This window comes from Vombatus ursinus, unplaced genomic scaffold (genome assembly GCF_900497805.2).
Source record: "Vombatus ursinus unplaced genomic scaffold, bare-nosed wombat genome assembly UNPS02007284.1, whole genome shotgun sequence".
Taxonomy (NCBI): Eukaryota; Metazoa; Chordata; class Mammalia; order Diprotodontia; family Vombatidae; genus Vombatus; species Vombatus ursinus.
This window is the reverse complement of record NW_020947062.1, coordinates 253,110-279,261: the sequence shown is the minus strand read 5'-3', so window position 1 is coordinate 279,261 and position 26,152 is coordinate 253,110. Positions and strand designations below refer to the sequence as shown.

At 37.7% G+C, this 26,152-nt stretch overlaps 1 protein-coding gene across 2 annotated transcripts in view; it reads right to left on the bottom strand.

Annotated features, from left to right (window-relative positions):
* Positions 1-26,152, bottom strand: part of BDKRB2 (bradykinin receptor B2) — a 56,487-nt gene that overhangs the window by 20,322 nt on the left and 10,013 nt on the right. For both annotated transcript variants that reach the window (XM_027849210.1, XM_027849209.1), the window contains exon 2: positions 20,030-20,245. The gene's annotated coding sequence lies outside the window, so the exon portion shown is untranslated. The remainder of the gene's footprint in view (positions 1-20,029; positions 20,246-26,152) is intronic.

Here is a 26,152-nt window from a genome sequence, read left to right as displayed (position 1 = left end):
TACAATCTTCTTATTTTATAAGTACTTCATAGTTATTTGCCAAATGAATAAATGAATGGATTTTGGGACTCATCAATTCATAGCACTTTGAACTTTAAGAAACCTTAAGAGCTCACTCACCTAGTGCAATCCCTCCATTTTATAGATGAGGAAAGTGATATACAAAGAGGAGTAACTTGTCAGATAATAAGTAGAAAGGCTGGAATTCAAACTTAGGTTTTCTGGCTCCAAGTCCAATACTCTTTCTATTATACCACATTGCTGCAGGACCTCAGCTGGAAATCTCTTCCCTACCCCGGCCATAGTCTTGAGTGAGGTGTCTTTGAAAAGCAAATAGACATATGTATACACACATATATATGTATGTATATAATGAGTATACATGCATATATGTACATAGATATATACCGACATAAATATATTTGCATATACAGGTGTGTGTTTTAAAAAATAATCAAACAAAATCTCTTTCTTTTGCTATAGCCAAAGAATTCACCAAGATCCCAGCCTCTTGGTGATGAATCTTTGTATTTACAATAGCTAGACTGATCTTTGGAAAGCAAACCCTAAAATATTTACTGTGGGGGAAAATTGGAGCCATTCTTTTCAACTCAAATAAAGATTTTAAAATTTCTTTTTTTATTCTCAGTATTGTCTTCCCCACGTTTGTTGTCTAACACACATACATATATAAACATATATATATCTATACATATACACACATACACACACTTATTAAGAGTGGGACCTTAGTCTTCACTTAGATTTTTACAAGCCAGTTTGGTAAGGGGGATGGGGAACGAGGAGGAGATTGGCTATATTTGCACAAGTATGGCATTTATGAGATTCCATTAGTGCACAATTTCTGAGTCAGGTGGTCTTGCATTAGAAGGACCACTAAAGATAATATTAGTTGTGAGATTAGTGTGACAAATATACTTAAAATTTGTTCTTGGGTTTTCCCCTTCATTTTTAAAAAATGAAATACTGGAAGCGGCATTCACTTGTATTTTAATTTAATCAAGATCTTGTGCAGGACATACTTTTTAAGTGCTTGAGTTTATTTTATAGCATAAAAAGTAGAAGTGAGTCTTGTCAGGACTAAGTAGAACTTAGGACTCAGATTTTTGCCAGGGCCTGGTACTTTGCCAGGGTCAGGTTAGGGATTTGTGAGTACATTCAGTTAATAACATTAATAAAATATTAGAACAATAGAAGACACACACACAGTAAGGTGGCACAGTGGATAGAGTGCCAGGCCTGGAGTCAGGAAGATAACTTCCTGAGTTAAAATCTGACCTTAGCTGTGTGACCCTGGGCAAGTACTTAATTCTGTTTGCCTCAGTTCCTCATCTGTAAAATGAGCTGGAGAAGGAAATGGCAAACCACTCCAGTAGCTTTGCTAACTATCCACTATCTATCTATCTACTTAAGGTTTTCAAAGAGCTTTACAAATATTATCTCATTTTATCCTCATGACAATCCCAGGAGGTAGGTGCTATTATTATCTTGATTTTACAGATGAGGTAACTGAGGCAGATAATAGTGAAATGACTTGCCTATGGTCACATGGCTAGTAAGTGTCTGAGGCTGGATTTGAACTTAGATCTTTCTGATTCCAGGCCCATTATTGTAGGCACTGTACCATCTAGCTTCCTCTAATCTGAACATCTAGACTTGGCAATAACAGGTTTTCAGTTTCTTAAGAGTAAGGGATGCATTTTCTGCATTGTGTGAGGTTGCCCATTGTATAGCATAAACAAGAAACAGATCTGTATAGTGTACAAAAGCTATGTATGCTGTCAGAAAGTCTTATCAAGAAAAAAATTCCACTCCCACCAAATACTCTCCATGTAGGCTAGTGTAAAGGTTTGGAGCTAGAAGATATGGGATTGAATGTTAGCTCTTTTACTTCTCAACAAGTCATACCCTTCTCTGGACATTCTTCATTTATAAAATGGAGGGGTTTTAGAAAGAGGCAGGGTTGGATTAGAAGATAACCAGTTAGGTCTCTTCTTGCTCTAAATTTATAATGCCTCTTTGAGCTTCAGTTTCTTCACTGGCAAAAGAGATAATGATACCTGTATTCCTTGTCTGTGGGGTGATTGTGGTAAAGATGTGGGTAATCAGTAAATACTGGTAGATTATGATGGGTGAAAAGAGCTAACCAGTCAAGCATCAGGGAAAGGAAACGGTGGTCATCAAACAAAAGGAACATTTTCTTCCTTGCCCCAGTAAAGGGCAGTTATAACTGGTATTTGAATGGGAGACCCATGTTCAAGAAAGTTTCCATTCCTGCACATTAAAGTAATTCAACTGGAAAGTAATGTTTAATATGTGTATTTGGGAACTTCAATGTTTGGGAAGCTTTATGGAAAGTTTTGGAATTATTTAAGATGAAGACCTAAAAAAATTCATGAATGGGAATTAAGAATTACTTGGCAACCTGCTAGTTTCACATCCTGTGTCCCAAGTAATTGTGGCAGAGATGCAAAGTGTTCAGGCTCAACCATGTACTTTTGTGTCCCTTGTTGTTAGGTATGTCCACCCAATACATTCTTTCCCATTTGGCCTTTGTGTTTTGAAGAATGGTTTATTTAATCAGTGCCCAGGACTTAGGAACTTAATACACTTATATAATCTGTTGTTTTTCATATGTGCTCAAACTACAACTTGAAGATGGTGTCTATTTGGAGGCTTTCCTTTATAGGGAATGTGCTGATAAGCTGGAGCCTGTGTAGAGGAAGGTGATCAGAATGAGAAGATGAGAAACTAGTCCCAGATGGTTTGGTGGATAAAGAACTAGGTATGGAGTAAGGAAGATTTGAATCCAAATCTGGCCTCAGACACTTACTAGCTGTGTGACCCTGGGCAAATCACTTAACTTCTATTTCCTCATCTGTAAAATGAGAATAATAATAGCACCTACCTCCCAGGGTTGTTATGAAGTTTAAATCAATATTTGTAAAGCACTTACCACATGGCACATTGTAGGCTTTGTATAAATGTTAGCTATTATTATTATTGGGTCTTATATTGCTTCCTCCAATTAGACTATTTTTATCCCAAAATAATTAGGTTCAAAATCTAGGGGAATCTTCTCTCTCAACATTATCATCAGATACCAAGTCTTGTTGATTCCATCTCAACACTATCTCTCTTTATCTCACTGCCCACAGTCTAGTAATGGCCCTCTTTGCCACCTACCTGAACTATTTTAATACTGAACAATTCCCTCTTTCAATCTAATCATCATGTCTCTATCAGAGTAATATTTTGTATCATCAATCTGGTCATGTCATTCCTCTGCTCAGAAATCTTTAGTGGCTCCTTATTGCCTAGGAAATAAAGATCAAACTCCTTTGCCTGGCATTCAGGACTTTTCATCATTTATTTTTGCCCTACTTGATGAGCTTTACCTTATCTTTTAACAGTGGTTTTCCCAAAGCATGCACAGGGATGCACAACAGCATGGTCTCAGGTTCCCTCTACATTCTTAAAAATATTGAGGACACCTCAAAGAGTTTTAGTTTATGTGGGTTGTATCTATTAATATTTACCATACTAGAAACTAAAATGTCTTAGTATTATTGCAAAAATATTTTTGACCTCACAGACCTCCAAAAGGGTCTCAGATATGCCTAGGAGTTCCCAGGCTACTCATTGAGAACTGCTATCTTATGCTATTCTCCTCAACAACTTTACAATTGAGTCAAACTTATATTCTCCTTGTCTGTGAGATCATCCCATGCTCTCCCATCTCCATGTTTTTCCTCATGCCTTTTGGATGCTTAGAATGTCCTCTTTGCTTGTTTGGATTCTTATTTTTCCTTGAAAAGTGAACTAAGATGTGGTCTCCTCTATGAAATCATCCCTAACTGGCAACTACTTTTATCTTTTCCAACTGATGAGTTCTTTCAGAACCTACATTTTGGGGAAGGGCCCCATACCAGTCATCCCCCATTCTCAGGACTACATCACCATGTCCATATTTTCAGCTCCTGTTTTATGTGTTGTTTTCTCTTATTAGACTATAAGCTTCTTGAGGGCAGTGACTTTCTTTTGCTTAAACTCTTAACCTCAGCACTTAGCACAGTGTCTAGGCATCTAGTAAGTACTTAATAAGTGCTTATTGAATGACTGACCTGAACCTCAAGTAGTACTTTGTTTTACAACACTTGAAGTAGATAGGTGGTTTGTGGATACATTTCCTGAACTTAGGATTAGGATGACCTGAGTTAAAATCCAGAATCAGACCCTGTTTAGCTGTGTAACCCTGGGCAAGTCATTTAACCTCTGGTATATTGAACTGTAAAATGGGGATAATAATAGCACCTGCCTCATGGAATTGATGTAAGGATCAAATGAGATAATATTTGTAAAGCACTTAGAGCAGCATATGGTATATAGTAGGTACTATACAAATGCTTATTCCCTCCCTTCTCCATTTATCATGTAATGTTGTGTATTATAGTTACCTATGTTTGTATCATTCACCTATCAGATTATAAACTCCAACTAGGTCAAGCACTGTGTCTTATTTATACTTTGTGTCTTTCTTTAATACCTAGCATAGTGCTTTGTACACAGTAGGTATTTAATAAAGTTTTGCCAAATAACTAAAATGTTGAACCTGAGTAGGGAATGACTTTGTGGAGAGGGAGTGAGATATTATCATTGCTTTCAAATAGCTGAAGGGCTGTTGTGTGGAAGAGGGATTGAATTTATTCTGTTTGGTCCCAGGGGGCAGAATTAGAACCAATAGGTAGAAGTTACAAGGAAGCAGAGTTTGGCTCAGTATAAGGAAAAACTACCTGTCAAGCATCACTGAGTATTGGAAAGAGCAGGAAAGAGCAGAACCTCTGGGCTAAGCACTAATTCATTGTGTGACTTTGGGCAATCCAATTAATTTCTCTGAACCTCAGTTTATTTACCTGTAAAATATCTGCAAAAAATGTGTAAAAATATTATCTGTTCTACCTACCTCACAGGGTTGATGAGCTGCTCAAATGAGGTCATGCATATTAAAGAGTTTTTCTTTTTAAAATTTTATTTTCCAGTTCCAAATTCTCTCCTTTCCTCTATCCCACCCCTACCTATTGAGATGGTAATAAATATGCTATCAATTACACATATGAAGTTGTGTAAAACATGTTTCTGTATTAGCCATGTTCCAAAAAAAAGAAAGAAAAAGAAAGGAAAAAACATTGTTTTAATCTGCATTCTAAATCCATCAGTTCTCAATCTGTTGGTGCATAGAATTTTGTATCATGAGTCCTTTGGAGTTGTGGCAGATCATTATATTGATTAGTGTTACTAAGTCTTTCATAGTAGATTATCTTTATGATTTTATTGTTACTGTGTACAATGTTCCTCTGGTTCTGCTAACTTAACATATATGAGCATCAGCTCATATATGTCTTCCCAGGTTTTTCTGAAACCATCCTCCTCATCAGGTATTACAACACAATAGTATTCCATTGCATTCATATACCATAATTTGTTTAGTCATTCCCCAATTGATAAGCTTTGCCTCAGTTTCCAATTCTGTGCTACCACAAAAAGAGCTACTATGAATATTTTTGTATGTATGGGGTCTTTTCCTTTTTCTTTGATCTCCTTGGTGTATAGACCTAATAGTAGTATTGCTGGGTAAAAGAGGCACAATGGATAGAGCACTGGCTCTGGAGTCAGGAGGACCTGAGTACAAATTTGGCTTCAGACATTTACTGACTGTGGGACCCTGGGCAAGTCACTTAACCCTGATTTGCCTCCCAAAAAAGGAGTTACACACAGTTTTACAGCCCTTTGGGCACAGTTCCAAATTGTTCTCCAGAAAGGTTAGTCTAATCATTAGTATACCTATATTCCCATATCCCCTCCATCATTTGTCATTTTCCTTTTCTGTCATCTTAGCCATGCTGACAAATATAAAGTGGTACCTCAGAGTTGTTTAAATTTGCATTTATCTAATTAATAGTGATAGCTTTGATTTCTTTCTCTGAAAACTGCTTATTAATATCCTTTGGTCATTCATTAATTGGAGGATGGATATTTTTACAAATTTGGCTCAGTTTTTTTCTTTTTCTTTTTTCTTTTTTTTGAGAAATGAGACCTTTATCGGAGAAACTTGCTGTAAAATCTCCCCTCTCCCAGTTTTTTGCTTTTCTTCTAATTTTGGCCACATTAGTTTTGTTTGTGTAAAACATTTTTAATTTTATGCAAATAAAATCATCCATTTTACCTCCTATGAACTGTTCTAGCTTTTATTTGGTCATCAACTCTTCCCCTATCCAGAGCCCTGACAGGTAATTTCTTCCATGCTCCCTTAACCTGCTTATGATATCACTCTTTATGTCTAAGTTATGCACCATTTTGAGCTTATCTTGGCATATGGTGTGAGATATTGGTCTATGTCCAGTTTCTGCCAGACTACTTTCCAGTTTTCTCAGCAGCATTTACCAAATAATAAATTCTTGCCCCAACAGCTGGAATCTTGGGTTTATTAAATATTAGGCTAACTGTGCTCATTTGCTTCTGTATATTGTATTCTTAATCTATTTCATTGATCAACCTCTCTATTTGTTAAAGGGCTTTCTAAAGCATGCAGCACTTTAAAAATATAAATTATTTTGATGAATGTTGAAAAAATGGAAATTGCTTCCTCATTAGGTAATTAATTTAATGACAATGGAATTGGTCAAGGAGAGATTGGACTTGTCAGGGAGGCTGCAGAGGATTTTCATGCTTCCTGAAGTCTCTTTTAAATCTAGGATTCTGTGAAAATATCACCTGAGAAAGAACTTATTCTCTTTTTACTACACTCCCTTTTTCAGTTATTCAGTTCTCTAATCAGTACTATTACAAAAATGAACTGTACATTATAGCATAAATGAATTGAAATGAATGATTCCTGACTATTGTGGGTAGACCAGCCAAACAAACAATGATATATTCCAAGTCAGTCAGACAAGGAAAAAGCTTCTCATTTGTACATGAATGTGATAATTTGCCTCTATTATTTATTAATTAGTTCATTAGTTCAATAAATGATTGGATGAACATACTAGATTTTGTGGCCAGCTCAAACAGTGAGAAGTTCTAAGCAATTTGTTTGACCCAGCGTATATAGAAAGCAGCCAAGAGGGAGAAACAATGATTCATCTATTAGCTGTGCCAAATATGGAAATGAATTTGGTAGGATGAATGGTATATAGAAACTAAATTTTAGCTCATTCTCCATAGGACTAGAGGGAGTATAAGGGAGAACGTGCCCCTTTGGGGCAGGTTTTGGGAGTAGGGGAAATATTTGTACTTCTGTTCTTGTTTTATCCCTTTGTAAAAGCTAACTGATGCTAATTGGTAAATGATACAGTACTAGGCACTGGTGGTTAATTAACACCGGGAAAAAATGCTTGTATAGAAGCTCAAGCCAATAGAATTAGAGCAGGGGTGGGGAACCTGTGGCCTCAAGGTCACAGGTTCCACACCCCTTGATTAGAGAATGACACCTCCAACTCTCAGGGAGTACTCATAGAATCCTGACAGAGATGTAGCCTGACATAGGGATCTTACTTGTCTGTGAGACAGGGAGTTGGGCTAAGGATCTGCAGCCTAAAAAGGCTAAATGTGTATTTCTGAACCTGTTTGTATAAAATGAGAAAGAATGAGGGGATGGGACTAATTAATAATAATAGCTACCATTTATATGGCACTTTAAGGTTTGTAAAGATCATTTCATTTTAAACTCACAACAACTTAAGGAGATAGACACTATTATTTCCATTTTACAGATCAGGAAATGCAGGCACAGAGAAGTTAAATGACTTTCCCAGAATCACACATCTAATAAACGTCTGAGGCCAGATTTGAACTCAGGTTTTCCTGATTTCAGACCCAGTATCCACTTTGCCACCTAGCTGCCTCAGTAATTGGTAGAACTTGGACTCAAACCTAGGTCTTTGGTTTCCCAGTTCAGTGCGCTTTATATTAGGCATCTCATAGCTCACTTCTTTGATTCTGTCTGAGCAATGGTTAGATTGTGCCTTATGGGGTTATTCAATCTGGTTTCTACAGGGACAAGTTCTGAAACAGATCCTAGTAGGGGAGGTCCAGTCCTAGTGATACATTCAAACCAGGAGGATGTGTTACAAGGCTAATAACATGACCATATGTTGGGGAATGGGTGACTTTACTATTGGGAAATCCAGTATTGTTTCCCAGGGAGCCATCCTTATTTCCAGTTCCTGTATTTTTCTTTATCTCCAAATGCTTCAGGTAATTTTTATGGTTCAGTGTTTTAGGGTTTTCTCCTTCCCATGCTTTTTTTGATTCTCACTCAAGGGATCCTCACTGATTTGCTAACTAGATTTGGATTGGACCCCAATAGGAAACTTGGCATTAGTGTGTATGGGAAGGGAAAAGGAAATTTGAGGAGTCCTGATGAAAGCATGAGGCACAAATGATCATAATACAGTGGGGGAAAAGTCTTCTGAGATTCCCAGATTGTAGAATGATAGAAACTTAATGTAGCACTTCTCTTTGCCCCACCACTTCTGCCCTCCACCCAAATATCTCCCAATTTCCACTAGCAAGTTAGGTCCCCAGTTGTGGTACTGACTACTTTCACAGATTCTAGGATTATTTTATGAGTCTGTACTCCTAAAATTATAGCTCATGAGCCCCTACCAATAAGTTTCTCCTTGTGAACCACTATATACGATTTGCTCAGAGCAAAGGCATTTACTAAAATGCATATAAAAATAGTAGCTACAAAATATTACTGTTCTACCATGAAACTTCAGGCATATCTTCTCATAAATACATCCAAAATCCTTGAGAAGAGTGGATACAGAGTACAATACTAGTGAGGTAAATATCTAGGAAAGGGAATGGAATATGCATTTTTTTATACAAACTTTGTGCTAGGCACTGTGCTAAGCATTTTACAAATATTGTCTCATTTAATAAAATATTGAACACATGTAGTCAAGGCAACTTATGCCCTTCTAAATTCATGTCCTCAATATTTTTTCTTTCCTAGTAGGATGCTCACAAAGCTTCTCCCTGAGCATAGTGTATCTGCTGTGTGGGTTGCTCAGTTGAGCTCTTAGAGTTTACTCCTCTCTGAAGCTCAACTCTACATTGCCAGGGCTAGTTCTCTCTTGAGTTCATGGCCAGTCCTCTTCTTTGCTGCCAGAGTCTCTTCTTCTTTTTTTAATTAATTATTTATTTATTTGGTGAGACAATCAGGGTTAAATGACTTGCCCAGAGTCACACAGTTAGTAAGTGTCATGTGTCTGAGGCTGTATTTGAACTCAGATCCTCCTGACTCCAAGGCCAGAACTCTATTCTCTGTGCCACCTAGCTGCCCCCAGAGTCCCTGTTTCTTGAAGCTACTTATTCTCTGTTTCTCAGTATCCATGATTGCATGGAGAGTGTGTCTGTTCCTTGTTAGATATGATATCTCCTACTGTTTGAGCAGTTCTGCTTCAAATTGCCAAGGATGATAGGAAATGTTGGAGAGAAACATCCTGTCCCTCCTCTGGTATAATGTTCCTTCAAAGACTGTTCTTAGCTTGGACAGACTTGACTTGGTGAACTTAGCCTTTTAAGCTCACTCAGGGATATGGCCAGTTTTTACTGGGCAATGGGTTGCTTTTTTTGATTTAATTAGAGAAAGAGGTTTATGCTTTGTAAAAGGATCCGCAAATTAACACTTCATCATGTGTAATTAGATTCTAGAGAGGGAAATCAATAGGTCAAGAATCAACTTTCTTACATTAAGATCGAAGAATAATAGAATATTAGAATCATTGAATTTTACAATCACATTCTTAAAATAAAAAATAGTTGGAATGAAAAGGTCATGTAGTTCAGCCCACTACTTGATGCATGAATCCTTTTGCAACATCTCTGACCAGCGGTCATCCAGTCATTACTTGAATACTTCCATTGCAGGAGAGATGATAATCTTATGAGACACTTGTTTTATTGTTGACAAACTCTAATTATAGAATCACACAGAATCCCATGATCTCAGAGTTGGAAGAGTCTTTCAGGGTTACCTAGTCCAAACCATATCTGTAAAGGAATTTCCTATTCTATGTAACTAAGTGATTATTCTACTTTTAACTGAAGACTTCCAGTGATGGGAAATTTACATCTTCTTGAGGCACTCCTTTCTTCTGAAGGACATCTCTTAACTGTTAGAAAGTTTTTCCTTACGTGAGCCACAAAGTGCCTATCTACAACTTCTCCCTATTATTCCTAGTTCCGTCCTTTGAAGCCAAGAAGAACATGTCTAGTCTTTCTTCCATGACAATCCTTAAAATACTTGAAGATAGTTATCATGTCTCCCCTACTTCTTCTCTTTTCAAGACTATGTCTTATTTCTCAATCAATCCTTATATGGTACAGTTGCTCTACTCTGGATGCTCTCAAATTTATTGTTAAGCATCCTATTGAACATAATTTGTTGTGATCTGAGCAGGGCAGAATACAGTATAAGTTACATGACCCTTGTTCTGGATACACTTCCTCAATTAATACAGCCTAAGACCATATCTGATCTGTTGGCTGCCATATCCCATTGACTCATATTGAGCTTAGAGTCTACTGAAACCCCTAGATCTTTTTCACAGATTGTTGTCCAACCATACCTTCCCATCCCGTACTTGCATAGTTTTTTTTTTTAAATCCTGAGTGCAGTATTTTAAGTTTATATTTATACTAGTTAAGTTTTATCATATTAGTTTTAGTCCACATCTCTTCTGTAAAGATAAAGTTAATAATTTAGGAAGTTCTCCATTATATTGAATCAAAACCTGCCTCTCTGTAATTTCTTTCTTGTAGTTCTGGCTTAGCTAGCTGCGGTCACATAGATGAAGTCTAATCTTTATTATATATGGAAACTTCAGATATCTGAAGACAGTGTCATATTTCCCTTGTTCTCCAACCCCCTCCACTAAAACACCCCCCCATCTTCTTTTTAGGCTAAGATGAACTGGTAAAAGAAGATTGTTGTATTAATATGAAAATATCTTTGCAATTTTCTTTTTCTATCTTTGTGATTACTCTTCTTTCTCTTTTGCTGACTCTTTTTTCCCTCTTCCCTTAAATATTAATGCAATATGTCTTGTCATGTCCATAAGCATTTCCATGAAAACCTGGAACTTTGAAAGTGGCTCTTGGTAGGTTGGGGAGACTTTCCAGAATTCCCTGGATTCTAAGAGTCTATGAATTGACCTAGGACAGAATGCCCAGGCAATCTTGAAGGGGAACAGATTCATGGGAAGGAAGTGACCACAGGGAAGCCACTATGGGTGCCTATAAGAGAAGCCACGTTGGGACTGGAGGTGAGGTCGGAGAAAATTGCCCTCTGGTACTGTTCGTTGAGGTTTGGGGCTGATGAGCCATGAGGGTTCTAATGTAAATCAATGTAAGCAGAAGATAGAATAATCACAAGCAGGTAGAAGTGTCAGGTTGAAAGGCCAATGAAGGATATCATCCTGGCTAACAATTACTTCCCAGCAGTCCCCCTCCCAGCAGGAGAAGCAGATTCTCCTGGTGACAAATACAGAACACCGTAATAGTATTGTTTTGTGTCTCACCCTGAAGAAGCAAGCGAAATCACTAGTGTCAGGGAAAAGGGATTTTAATTTCTCTAATTGTTATCTAAAATGAGTATGTAAATTCTAATGGTCATTAATATTGATTTTGGTTGTTTATTGTGTACATAATTTGTAAAGAGGAAAAAAGGAGTTCCCTTTGTAATGGGGACTGGTATATGTATAAAGTACCTCTGACAGTGTCTTGTTATGCACAGAGGCTGGGGACCCTGCTTCTGTCATGATAGCATGAATAGAAGTGCTTTTGAGAGACCTTGGAGCAGGTGTAGACATTCTGTAACTGGTTTGGTATGCTAACCATGTGATTATGTGAGAAATAATTCATTTAAATAATTCTACTCTATTTCAATCAGTTTAATATATTACATAAATCATACAGGGATAGATAGGTTCTTATAGTGGGTTTCAAACTTTAATATAATGTTCACTACTTGTTTACCGAGTTATGAGGCTTACTTGTGCAACCACAAGAATACTAACAAAGATATCTCCGTTCTATTTTGCTCAAATTCTAGGTATGTTCATTGAGGAATCCTATTAGACCAGTAACCTAATTCACATCCATGAATTACAGGTGGAGTTCTCATGGGGAAGGCTGGAAAAATGACTTGGCATGAGCTGATGTAGGTTTCTCCTAACTCAATTTACCCCGTATGACATTTCTTCTTAAATAGAAAGTATTCCACCTTTTAAGCCTGGCTCAATAAAATTGATTACCTATATGACTCTAGCCTGGAACTGATATGAAGTTAGGGAAGCATTTTTCCCTTACTATACAATGTTCCTATTTTCCTTCTATAGAAAATTTCTATAATCATGGCAGGTTATCAGTATAAATACAATATTAAATCTTTATTTCATAGATTAATATTGGAACACATCTGAGCTAATGTAATAAGATACATGTATAAAATTTGAGCTATTTTGCTCAAAATGTTAGTCCTTCCTAAAATTAATGTGAAGATAATTGGGTATTGATAGAACAGTTTATAGGACCAAATTGTTGTTCTATTAATTAGTAAGCCTAAAACAGAAATATTTATAGTTTTGGTTTGAAAAAAAAGAGTAATAGAATATCTTGTGTTACCTACATGGGCAAAGCCAATTTTATTTGGGTTTATTATTACACTTTAATGATGAGCATGTCTTGAAAGGCAAACATATTTTATTATAAATAACATTCTATCTGCACTGTCTTGAAATTGACTATTCAGTGTATTTATACATCCTATTCCAGAACTATTTCTTATAATTGCAATTATTTTGGCAACTTTTAAATGAATTCACTTGTGTATCAGGCATCATCATTGTAAAAAGAAGTGCTCTCTTAATAATTCCCTAGCAAAACCTCATCCTCCAAGGGAGGGATAAGCAGCTAAAAGAAAATATCTAGAAAAGAAAATCGCTAGAGTGATAATTTTTCAGTTGGTTTTAATAAATAGTTGTAACAAGATTACGTAAATATAAAATGCTAAATATAAAATTTGGGTTCAGAATTTTTTTAATTTTTCAGTTCTTATTTGAATTTGTCAACTTAAAAATGTAAATTCTCTGGTCTAGTGATGTTCATATTAGTGCTACTAAGGTTTGAGCTAGGTCTCACTACCTGACCTGTTAGAAGCTGCTCTGAAGTCCCACTCATTGCAGTATTCCTAAGAGGAGAGATCACCAGAGAACCACAGGATTGTATTAGAAGATGCTTCAGAGACTGGACAACTGTATGAGAAGGGATGAGTAAGCACAACCATCATCATTATTATCATCATCCCCTCCACAAATAATTCCTAATCCACCTGTTCCTGAGCCTGACTGGAACTTTGAATCCTCCTTTTCAGTCTCCTACTTTGGCCTTTGCTTCACTACTGACAGCAATGACTCGTAATTCCTTTGTTCAAGGAATTAGACTTATTCCTTATTTTCTCCACTCCCTATGCTTTAGCTCTCTAGATCTATTTGTGTCGTCTGCAGGGATGTTGCCTCTCCTCACCGTAATGGGGTGGTTGGTTTGTCAAAGTTCCTTGAATTGTTTCAATAAACTCAAAAAATGTCCAGAACCTGTATGTAGATCAGACAATGCTTGTGTTGCTGTGCTTGAACAAATACCTGATGGTCCCCCAATTTACATATCTTGTAGGGCATATTTTATTATCCCTTGTGGTTTGTGGTCAGTGAGAGAGTCACCTCAGACATTTATTGTATATTTAGTATATTGTGAGTCAATGTTTAATCAAATGGAACATAATCAGTATAAGTTATGTCCACTTTTCTCTTCTTTAATGTCACCTTTGCACCTCAGTAAGGGGACTTCCCTCTTCTGATCTTGCATAGCCCATGGAGAATTGCCCTCTATGCATTTAGATTGTAATGACCCAGAGAAAGACTGGAGTCTTTCTGTGGATCAAAGGGGAGAAATGTGAGAAGCAATTCATTTGGATCCCTACTCCATTCCAATCAGTTTGACATATAACACAAACCATGAAGGGATAGATGGGTTCTTATAGTGGGCCTCAAATTTTATTGTAATGTTTGCTACTTGTTTACCAAGTTACGAGGCTCACTTGTGCAACCATAAGAATGCTGACAAAGACATCTCCACCCTGTTTTGCTCAAATTCCATGTCCAAACTCAGTATGGATGGGATGCCTTGATGCTTTGGAAAGTCCTCCAATTTATTTTTGTACATCTGGACCATTCTCTCTTGTCCAACATGAGCAGGTGACCATCTTATAACTACTTAGTCAATGGAGATGCCCCATGCTTCACCCAACCTGTGATCCCCCTGCTTATATGTCATTTTTGGCCCTTAAGAGCAAGCTCTATTAACCAATGAGAGTCTCTATTTCTTCATGCATCTTTTGCATATTTGGATATCAAATCCTATAAAAACAAGGTACTGGAAGAAGGGGGCATCTCAGATCATGAGGAAGATCTGAGGTCCACTTCATTAGAGGGGACCATGGACCCTTTAATAAAGTGCCATTGGCTCACAGCTCTGCCTCAGTGTCTTTTATTGTAGGTGGACAATTTTAATCCCCACAGTTAGGAGAAGCCTTTTTGATTGGCTGCATAGTTGGAAACAAATAGCTTTAGCTAGCAAACTAGAAATCAAATCCATAGCACTTATGAAGCACCTACTATGTGCCAGGCACTATACTAAGTTCTGGGAATAAGAAGAAATGCAAAGACAGTCCCTGCTCTCAAGGAATTCATAGTTTAGTTGGGAAGACAACATGCAAACAAATATGGACAAATAAGATAGGAACAGGATAACTAAAGGTCATCTCAGAGGGAAGGTGCTAACATTAAGGGAGAGTGGAGAAAGAGATTTGTGTAGAAGGTTTGACTTTATCTGAGAGTTGAAGGAAGCCAAAGAAACCAGGAGGTGGACGTGAGGAGGGAGAGCATTTCAGGTATAGAGAATAGCCAGAGAAAACTCTTTGAGTCAGGCATTGCAGTGTCTTGTTCAAGGACAACCAGGAGGCTGGTGTCATTGGATCATCACACATGTGGAGGGGAGTAGGTATGAGAAGACTGCAAAGGTGGGAAGGGGCCAGGTTATGAAGGGTTTTGAATGTCAAACAGAGAATTTTATGGTTGATTTTGGAGATAATGGGGATTTTGCATACAATCTCATCAAACTTACTGTCCTGAAGGTCAGTATCAGTGCAGTGAAGCTGCAGGTCAGAAGCAATAAATTAGAAAGCGTGAGGAATTCCTACAGTGAGGCAAATAGCAGTGAGAAATGACAGTTGACAATCAGATATTGATAGAAAGCGCAACAGACATGTAAAGCAAATACACCTACATAGACATATACCTTAATAACCTGTACAACAACACCAATGATGGTGATCCTGTGTCATAAAGAAAAGGCTAAAGCCTATTCACCATGCATTGTGTAAGAAAACAGAGATGCGCATTATAGAATGAGTTCTACTGAAAATGATTAAAATGAGAACTTGACTATTAAAGGGTTAAGTTCCATTTGTTTGGAAATTTCATTTTTGTGGAAGATCTTATTTCCTGATGATGCTAAGTGGTTAATGAAACATAAAGAAGAAACTGAATCTCAGGCTTCCTGCACAAATGCTGTGCTTTTGAGATTGAGGAACAATAGAATTACAGAAATGCAACCCTCAAATAGAACCTAGCAATCTATGCATAAATAAATCCCTTCTATAGAATCACCAATGAATAATGATCCAGCCTCCACTTGAACATTTCTAGTGATGGGGGTATGGCTTATCATTTTCTAAGGCAGTCCATTCTATTGCTGAACAGCTCATAGATGTTAAATTCTTTCTTATGAGCCAAAATCTGCCTTCCAGTAACTTTTACTCACTGTCTGTGTCCTTCTCTTGGGGCTTAATTCTTCTGTATGACAAATTAATGGTTATAACATAATTAACTAATAGCATAAGATCATAGTCAGACTGAAAAAGATTCTAGAGATGATTTAGTCCAATACTCTTACTTTATAAATAAGGAGAGTGAGGTCCTCAGAGGTGAAATAACTGTGGGAGATGGTGCAATGGAAAGAACATTGGACTCAGAGTCAGAAGATCTAGGTTCAAATCCCAACTCTGATACTTACTAGCTTTGTAAACATAGGGCAAGTTAGTTTTCTCTAAGCCTCATCTCTAAAATGGGTCTAATGATATCTATACTGAAAATATTTTATAAACCTTCAATTGCTATAGAAATGTGAGTGGATTTTATGACTATTCTAATCAGTATGGTATGTTCCCTGCATTTCTAAATCACTGCAAGATCTACTGGGCACAGCAAACCATTGTGTGAGTCAGGAAGGTGGAGTGTAACAGAAGACTCTACCAAACAGATGTCACTTGGCTCCTCCTGGTCAAGCAAGCTGTGGGACATTTGCTTCCCATCTAATGAGATTTACAAAAAGCTATGGAGAGGAATTCACAAATAAAAGGAGGCAGTGAGCCAGGTTGAGATGAGTGAGAAAACAGTGGACATTAAGAAAGAGTCTAGTGAGAACAGCGAGCTCCTTTGGTTGGCCTGCGACTTGTCCCTGCTGGGTTTGCATAATTTCTGGGATTAACTTTGTTTGCATGAGTTGAATTAAAAGAAGCTAAAGGAAACTGCCTGTGTTTGTTCTTCTTCTGCTGGGAATAATATAGTTAACATTTCTCTAGTGCTGTGTAGTTCACGAAACCCTTCCCTCATGACAACCGTGTGAGGAAGGTAGTGCAAATTCCAGGGAAGTAATAATAATTGTGACAATTACAATGATGATAATAGCTAGCATCTAATACATCACTTTAAGGTTTGCAAAGTGTTTTCTAAGTGCAATTTCATTGGATCCTCACAACAACCTTGTGAGGTAGTAGTTATTATTATCACCCCCATTTTACAGAAGAGGAAACTGAGACAGAGGTTAAGTGGCTTGTTCAGGGTCATACAGTTAACAAATATCTGAAGCTGGATTTGAACTCGAGTCTTCCTGACTCCAAGCATGATGCTTTATCCATTGCACATCTAGCTGTCTAGGCTCAATCAAAGGACCATAGATTTGGAGTTGAAAGGGAATTTAGGGAAAATCTAGTACACCACCCTTTTTTTAAACAAACAAATTAACTGAGTCTTAGAGTATTGATGTGATTCAACCAAAATCACACATGTGTATGTGTACCCTAGAAAGTAGTAGAACCAGCCTTTAAGCTCAGGTATTCTTCTTCCAAGACAAGTGCTCTTTCAAAGTACAGATTCACAGATACTCAGGGTTCAAAGGAATCTCAGAAGTAGCATTTAGTGAAGGTCCCTTCTACAACATCCTGAAATAGTGACCCAACTTCTGCATGAAATGCTCTGGGGAGTAGCTTACTACATCCACAGGGCGCCTATTTTCACTCACATCAGTTTGCCTTGCTATGACTTCCACTCAATGGCTCCTTGTCATATATGTGTGTGTGTGTGTGTGTGTGTGTGTGTGTGTATAAATACATATATACATATATATATATATGCGGTGTTTGGGGAGGATAACAAATGATAACATTAGATTCTTCACCTTGATTTTTGAAGAGTTTGTAAACTTATTTGAAACTAAAGAGTGTAAAAGCGGAGGAAGAAAGAAGAAATTCTCAGTAAGCCTCTTTAATCAAGTTACAGTGGGGTGAAAGATGTGCTCTCCTAATCTGATGGGAGCCAATAGGCCTACCTTTCAGCCTGGTTTTTCTGCCCACAGGAATTTGTGCAGATAGTTATGCCTTTCTCATTTTTGCAATGGAATCCATCAAGGCCCAGACATGGGGCTGTTGCTGAAAATGAGAGGCTTTGGAAAATACAGAGAAATCCTCAGAAATCCTAGGATACAAATTTATGGAGCCAGGTGATTTGCTGAAGAAATATTGTACCAGAAATCAGATGAATTGTATTTAAGCTTTCTCTTTGCCACTCAGCAAATGTATGACCCCAGGTAAGTAACCTTATTTCTCTAGTCTTCAATTTCTTTTACTATAAAATTAAAGGGTTGAATTCATTGATCTCTATTGTCCTTTATGAGTCTAACATTCTGTTTCGTTCCCTTCCTGTTTTGACATTATACTATATATTCTGTGATTCTAAGTTCCCTTTTAGCTCTGACATGCTATGTTATAATTCTACCTTTTCCTGGAATGCAATGGGAACAGAAGCATATTGAAGAGAATCTTTATCAGACATAGTATGAAAATCATGTCCTCTAAAGGGTAACAGACTCCTATTGAATTCCTCTAAAAATAAGGAATAAGGAATTCCTTTAAGAATAAGAAGATAAGAAATGAAAATTAGAATTGATCTTTGACCAAATTTCTTCAATATGAATTCTGCTGAGTTACTTGTCTGACATATCATTAGTTTTCCCTATTTCTTCTTCAAAAGACTTCAAATTTCCATAGATTTGGTGTGATTGTGATGTAGTGGAATGAGACTGGGAGTCATTCTCATCCCAAATTTTCTGTTAGCTAGGTTCATAATCTTGAACAAGTTACTCTCCCTCTCTGAGCCTCAATTTTCTTCTCAACAAAATGAGGATGTAGGGTTAGATGACTTACCTTCCAGCATTATAATTCTAAGTGATACTATGGTTCCTTATTTCCCTTGTTTCCTACTCCCCAGTTTGATCTAGGACTTTCCCCAACACATTTGTTCCCTTTTGTCTTTTCATTTTGTTCCTACTCCAAGATAATCCAGGCATCTAGAATGCTCCCCTTCCCATAAGCTATCTATCACCAGTCATTTAAACAGTTCCTGAAATTCATCCTTTTCCAGAAAGCCTTTCTTGATAGAGCTGGCATCTTCCCATAGCTCCATTCTAGCTAAACATGGATATTCATTATTACACATCTATCCACAAATAACTTACCCATAATGTAAACATTTGCAATTTAAGCTGACTTGAGGAGGCATAGAATCAAGGAATAGGGAAGTGATAGATACTCCCAATGTACTTGGCCCAGACTCATCAGACCACACTTGGAGTATCATGTTCAGTTTCTGTGCTACATTTTAAGACAGACAATTGTTAAGCTGGAGAGCATCCAGGGGAAGGAAAACAGGCTGGGGTAGGCCTCGAGTTCATGCTATATGAGAACTGGTTGAAAGAAACGGGGATGTTTTGACTAGAGAAAAAAAAAAGACTTGGGGGAGGTGAGAGGCAATGATAGTTGTATTCAAGGATGCAGAGGGCTGCCACATGGAAAAGTATTTAGATTGATTCTGTTGGGTTTCAGAGAACAAAACTAGGAGCATTAGGTGAAAGTTGAAAAGTAAAGAGGTAAATTTAATCCTGAGATAAGGAAGAACTTTCTCACAACTAGAACTAATCAAAAGTGGAAAGGGCTGCCTTTGAAGGGAGTTGGTTCCCCCTCTTTGGAAGTTTTCAAGTTTCTGGCATACTGTGGAGAGCAGTCTTTTTCAGCTGTGGGTAGCACTTGATGGATGGTAAAATCTTTACCAAATCTGAAATTCTGTGAATATGAGGCAGCACGATACGCTGGACTTAGAATCTTAGAAGAGATCTTATCTCTTATATTAGAAAAGATAATCTTTTAGGTGCCCTCAGCTCTAAATCCTACGATGTTATGACCCTATGTCCTCTGCTAGAATCTTGGTTCTGCCACTTAACAGTTTTGTGATCTTGGTAAATTACTTCACTTCTCTGGAACTCGGGGTCCTTATTAGTAAAATGAAGGTCATAATGTTTGGCTTGTCTATTGTTAGCTCAAAAATTGACATAATACAGCTGACTTGTGGGGTGTAGAAGATGACAGACACCTGTATCCTTGGTGAGGACGTTAGCCTCTCTATTATGCTGGGATTGCATGAGGCCAAAACACATAGATCAGGAGCAGTAATGGTTCCCTGATTGGTGTGTGGCAATGAGCACTTACAGTACGTGTGCAATATGGGATGGTGCTTGGAGAAGAACGAATAGGAGGCTGATGGTCCTTCCTCATGTCAGAGCACCTACAGATTCCAGGGTTCCTGAAGTTCGTGGCTCTCCCTGTATGCAGTCTGCATTGGAATTTTCTTGTGCTGTGTGGACTTCCTTGGGGTGAGGAACTGCTGTCTTGTGTGCTGAGTTATGCTGCTGAACTTTATGAAGTCTGGGGAAAAGATGGATCTGTGTCACATCATTAGGAATGGCTGCTTCCTTTCCAGCATCTTGTTTTTTTTTTTTTGTTTGTTTGTTTTGGGGAGGAAATCAGGCTTAAGTGACTTGCCCAAGGTCACACAGCTAGTAAGTGTCTGAGGCTGGATTTGAACTCAGGTCTTCCTGACTTCAGGACTGGTATTTTATCCACTATACCACCTAACTGCCCCTCCCAGCATCTTCTAAGCCCTCCTTTATATCTGGATTGATGGCAAGGAGACCTTGTCATTTTGGTGTGACGAAAAGAACACTGGGTTTGAAGTTCTGGGTTTGAATTGTAGTTCTTACTTCCTGTATGACCTTAATTTCCTCATCTGAAAATGAGGGGGTTGGAGGTGAGTTTTAAGTTTCCATCCAGTTCTAAAACTTATGGTCCTACCTTATGTTTTCTCTTTCAGCACGCATCCTACCCAGTGTTAAGAGGCAGTGAGGTGAGATGAGGGACAGTATGAAGCAGTGAAAAGAGCAGAACTCAGTGAAGGCAGTATGCTACCGCCATCAATTCACTGATCAACCTTAAGCCGGTCCCTTCTTATCTCTAAGCCTCAATATCTTTGTTTTCAGAATGAAGATAATATTTATACAGTGCATTTCACACAGGATTATTATGGGGAAAGTGCTTTGTAAACTGTAAAGTCCTATAGAAATGTGAGCTATTATTGGGGTTTGTTAACTCAGTGTGTTGTTTGTCTAAGGCTATAAACCCATAAAAGTCAAGGATAAAGGCTATGCTTGACACTCCATAATACCAAATACAGTCAAATTTTTGACAATAGTTGAGAGACCCAGAACTCTATTCTTACATATTTCCTCTTTCTAATTTTGTCAGAGGCCTGGCAGCTATGCATTGGATCTCTTTCTCATTGTATAAGCTGCTCACTGTAGTGTGGGAAGGAAGTCAGCTTCCTTTAGTTCTAGGGTCCCTTCCCTTTCTAAACCTTTTCCTCTTAGGTTCTAAAACAAGCTGAAATAGAAACACCTGAGGCCCCTGGCTTTGGTCCCATCTGTATAAGGAAGAGAACTCCAGAGTATGGATGGTAGGAAAGGTTAACCCTTTCTTATTTTGTTCTGGTATAGGTAGCTAGTTTGCTTCTGGAACAGTGTCTGGGTGTGACCAGTCCATTCTAGCAAATGTCTGAGGTAGGATTTGAACTCAGATCTTCCAGGCCTGCTCTATCCACTGTGCCACCAAGCTGCCCTTGCTACATATATTTGTTCACAAAAAACGTTCTTTTATATTGGATTCAAAATAATCATTTAATTCACTCATTCATTTGTTCATTCAGTAAAGACTTAAGAGCTTCAGTGAAGGTAAAGAAAGCAAGGCTGTGGGGGAAAGCTACTGTCTACAGTTAGTATTTAGCAGAACTTTTGATCCTTAAAGTCTCTTCTGTCTCTGAGACTATGATCCTTTGACTCCAGAGCCAACATTCTTTTTGTTGTTCCACATTGTATATTAACTTGTAGACTATTCCCAGAAACAATAATCTCAACACACAGGGAGACCTTAGAAACAGAGTTTTAAGTAGAAATTTTTGCCCTAGGGGCAAGTGGCACCACCTGTTTTTGGAGTAAGCAGCACGAAGCACATCCTCAGGTGAGCAAGGCGGTAGGAAAGGAAATGGCTGAACACCCTCGCATGGTAAGTGGATAGAGAAATAGCACAGTGGCAGTGCCATGGGGCCCGAGAAGCTTATCCAAGTTCACCTGAAAAATTCCTGCTTTTAACTCATTATTCTTTCTAATTAGGTGCTAAGCTCTGTTGTTTCTTATGCTAAAAGCCTAAAAGTGCTTTTAGCACCCTCTAAATCAGATGATTTTAGGGGAAAGTCTCACTTGCCCTCTATTGGTTATGGTTCTGTCTTGAAACCATGCCTCTAAGAATACAGTGTAAGCCAGGGATGATCAGGGCCGGTGTAGCTGGCCACAAAGAGATTGGGGGTTTATGCCCAAGATACTGACGTCTGCTGGGATCCTTAAAACAAGTAACCTAAGGGCCCTAGTCACCCTGAGTTAACTCTCTCCACTAACCTGTTGAGATGAGACCACACACACACACACACACACACACATCACTCCTGTTATTCACATCTAACTCCCACCTGGGGCCTGGAGAAGGGACCACCTGTACTTGTGGTGTGATACACAGAGAAAGATCTATAGTCATAAGCACATGATCCCTTGATCAGGTATGAGGATGCTCACAAGGATGCATATAGTCAGTTCCCTAAAAGTGTTCTATCTAGGATAAATGTGGACATATGCAGAAGTCCACAGAAAACATGCAGAAATTCAAATACTCACACTTGACTTCTGAGAATCATTGTCTTGCTCCAGGAAAGCTGCAGTCCTCACTATATATAATTTGTTCAGAAAAATGTTGTTCTATCTTATTTTCAAAATAACCACTTAGTTCACTGATTCACTCAGTAAAGGCTTGAGAGCTTTAGCAGGGTAAAAAAACCCCGAAGTGTGGGGTAAGGTGACTGGAAGAGGAGTCATAGAGTCACCAAATCAGAAAGTTAGAAGGGCCTTTGGAGCTCAATGAGTCCAATTCATATGTAAAATTGAATTGCTGCACTTCAAGCTTTTGCTTTAATAGCCCAACAATATTCCTGTACCTTCTTTCATGCACCTAATGCTGGGAAATTGGTTAAGACAAAGAGAACAGCATCTATGATGGGGACTTTTTCTCATTTATTAACATAAAGATTGGTTTTATTTAGATGACAAAAAATTATAATTGTGAATGTCCTCATTATAGCATATATAATTTTGGATGCATTGAAGTTTGGCCTACAGTAAGAGCAGACTCCAAAGCAGTCACAAAGAAACTGCTGAAAGATGTTTTTAATCAGATATTGTTAATCACAAAAACTGTTGTGGAAAACCAAGATTTTAACATCTATTCCACTGTAAAGGAACATTTGTTTTTATGGAAATTGAAACAAAAGAGTGACTGTGCTAGTAACCTCTCTCCAGTTTGGAAGAAGAGGATCTGGCACTCTAGAGCAAAGATATTTCCTTATGGTAGCATGTCTACCACCTTTGAGACAAAGAAATTGAGCATTAATTCCTGATGAGTGATTTTCTGGAGAAAATGGGAAAGATTTAGGTAAGAATAAGAGATATTTTATTACCTGATCTTTGGTACAACCAACTGCCTTTACCTTATGTATTTTTGTCTCCTACTCCTTGCCTCTGTGGAGCATAAATAATTTTTTAAAAAAGAACATATCTTTTTATTTGTTTGTTTTTAGTTTTCAATATTTCACTTCTATAAGATTTTTACCTTTGGTAGTTTGTTTGCTATAGCATTAATACTGTAAACTAACTTTGGTAATATTGTCATTTTTATTATATTGGCATGACCTAGCCATGAGCAATGACTATTCCTCTGACTTTTAAAGTTGCTCTTTATTGCTTTAAGAACATTTTCTAATTGTACTTATACAAGAATTTTGTGAGCTTTGGTAGATTGACCCTCAAATATTTTACTCATTTTATAGTTCCTTTGACCAGAACTTTTCTTTCTATTATTGTCTTAGGGATTTTTAATATTACACATAAATACTGTTGATTTTTGTGGGTCTTTTTGTAGCTACTCTGCTGATGTTATTAATCTTCTTAATTAGCATCTTTGCTAATTCCCTTGGATTTTAAAAATAACTATCATGTCATCAGCAAAGAGCAATAATTTGATCTTCTCTTTGCCTGTCTTTATAGCTTTGATTTCTTTCTCTTGTCTTATTGCTATTGCTAACATTTATGAAATTATATTTAATAATTGTGGGGAGAATGTGCATCCTTACATTTCTCTTATATCTATTAAAAAAGGTTTGTATTTGTATTACATATGATGCTCACTTTTGTTTGAAGAGAGACACTTTTTAATTAAAAAGGACCCTCTATGCCTGTACTTTTGATGTATTTTAGCATAAATGACAGCTATACTTTGCCAAAGCCTTTCTTTATCTGTTAAGATAATCATATGACTTTGGATGTTTTAATTTTTAATATGATTAATTATGTTGTTTTCTTAATGTTGAATCTTCTTTCATCCCTGGCATAAATTCAGCTTGGTCACAAAGAATGATTTTTGGATGAATTACCGTGGTCTGACAAGATTAAAAAATTTTTTTTAATCAATATTCATTAATGATACTGGTCTAGAAGTCTCCTTAATAACACCTCATGAGCCTATTGCAGAGAAAATACTCTTTAAATATTAAAGAGTGATAAGAATGTAAGTTGTTTCCTGTACAACTCCATGTCATCCTGTGGTGCTATTGTTTCTTTTTTCTTTCTCATGGAATTTCTCTCTACACATATATACATTTTATATATACATATACATATGTATGTATATGTGTAGATAGAACCATACATGCATATACATGTGCATATATAAGTGTATATATGTGGCTATGTTTGTTTGTTATTTAATCATTTAGGTCAGGTCTGACTCTTTGTAACCATGTTTGGAGTTTTCTTGGCAAAGATACTGGAGTACTTTTCCATTTCCTTCTCCAACTCATTTTACAAATGATGAAACTGAGGCAAACAAGGTTAAGTGACTTGCTCAGGGTCACACAGCTAGTAGGTGTCTAAAGCTGGATTTGAGCTCATGAAGATGAATCTTCCTGACTCCAGGCACAGCTTTATCCACTGCACTACCTAGCTGCCCAGGTTGGTCTTACTAAACTGTATTTCTTTGTAATGAAGAAAGCCTATGGGATCTGGGAATATTGGGAAATGACAGTGTGTAAAAAAACCAAAAAAACTGCCAAGAGCTATTAAGGAAACATGGGAGCTCTTGGTTTGATTAATTTGGGTCAGGCCAATTTCAGAAGCATAGTCCAGGCAGTTAAGAAACCTAGTATCTAGTCTTGCTTCTGCCACTAACTCACTTGAGCAAGTCATTTCCCTTCTCTACCCCTCATTTTCCTCTGTCTATAAATGAAGGTATCAGACAGGATAATCTCTAAGGTCCCTCCCAGCTCAAAAATCCTCTGATCCTGCTAATTCCTCTCCAAATATTTTTGGCACAGAGCAGATATAACAATAATAGCTTAGCTTTTTGTAGTACTTTATGACTTCAAATCATTAGATACATTATTTTAGATGGTCCTCAGAAAAACCCTGTGAGATAGTCCTTAGATTTCAATTTGATACAACAAAAAAAACTTTCCAACAAAGATGTAATGGGGTGAATTTGTCTATGGGGGCCAGTTTTTGTAGTGTGCACAGATATTCCTCTCCTGATTTCAATCCAAGCAATTTTGTAGAAGCTTAAGGTGAGCCTACTTCCCACAATAATGACTCAAAAGTTTGCAATGGTTGATGATGAAGAGTTCTCTAATTGGTTACAAAGCTGGAAGAACTGATGACTAATGAATTGCTGATATACAACCCATTGGGCATCCTGAAGGGGAAGACCTGCTTCTTTGTCTCTCTTTCCTCTAAGCTGTCAGTGAGGGTCAGGTGGGGGGAAGGGCTGCTGCCTCATCTTCTGCCCCAGCCTGGCAGGCATGAGCACATGGCTGTTTCTGTCTTTGTATTTGTTCCTTTCTGATTTTAAGAGGGGTATTTTGACATAGAATTGTCCTTGGGAGGTCTGAATGATCTGGGAGTGGACATGGCTAATGCAGGGAGGAGGGGCTGCAACTGGAACAGAAAGACACTCCAAGAACAAACAGAGGCAGAGCATCAAGCATCTGAGAAAAGGGATCATGATGCCTTATGGGAGAAAGGAGTGTTTGGGATGGATTCCAGAAAGGGACTGACTCTTGAAGCCCAGCAGAAAGCTACAGAGAGTTTAAAGTGTAGAGAGTTGTTTAAAGACTCCAGGAAGGGAGAA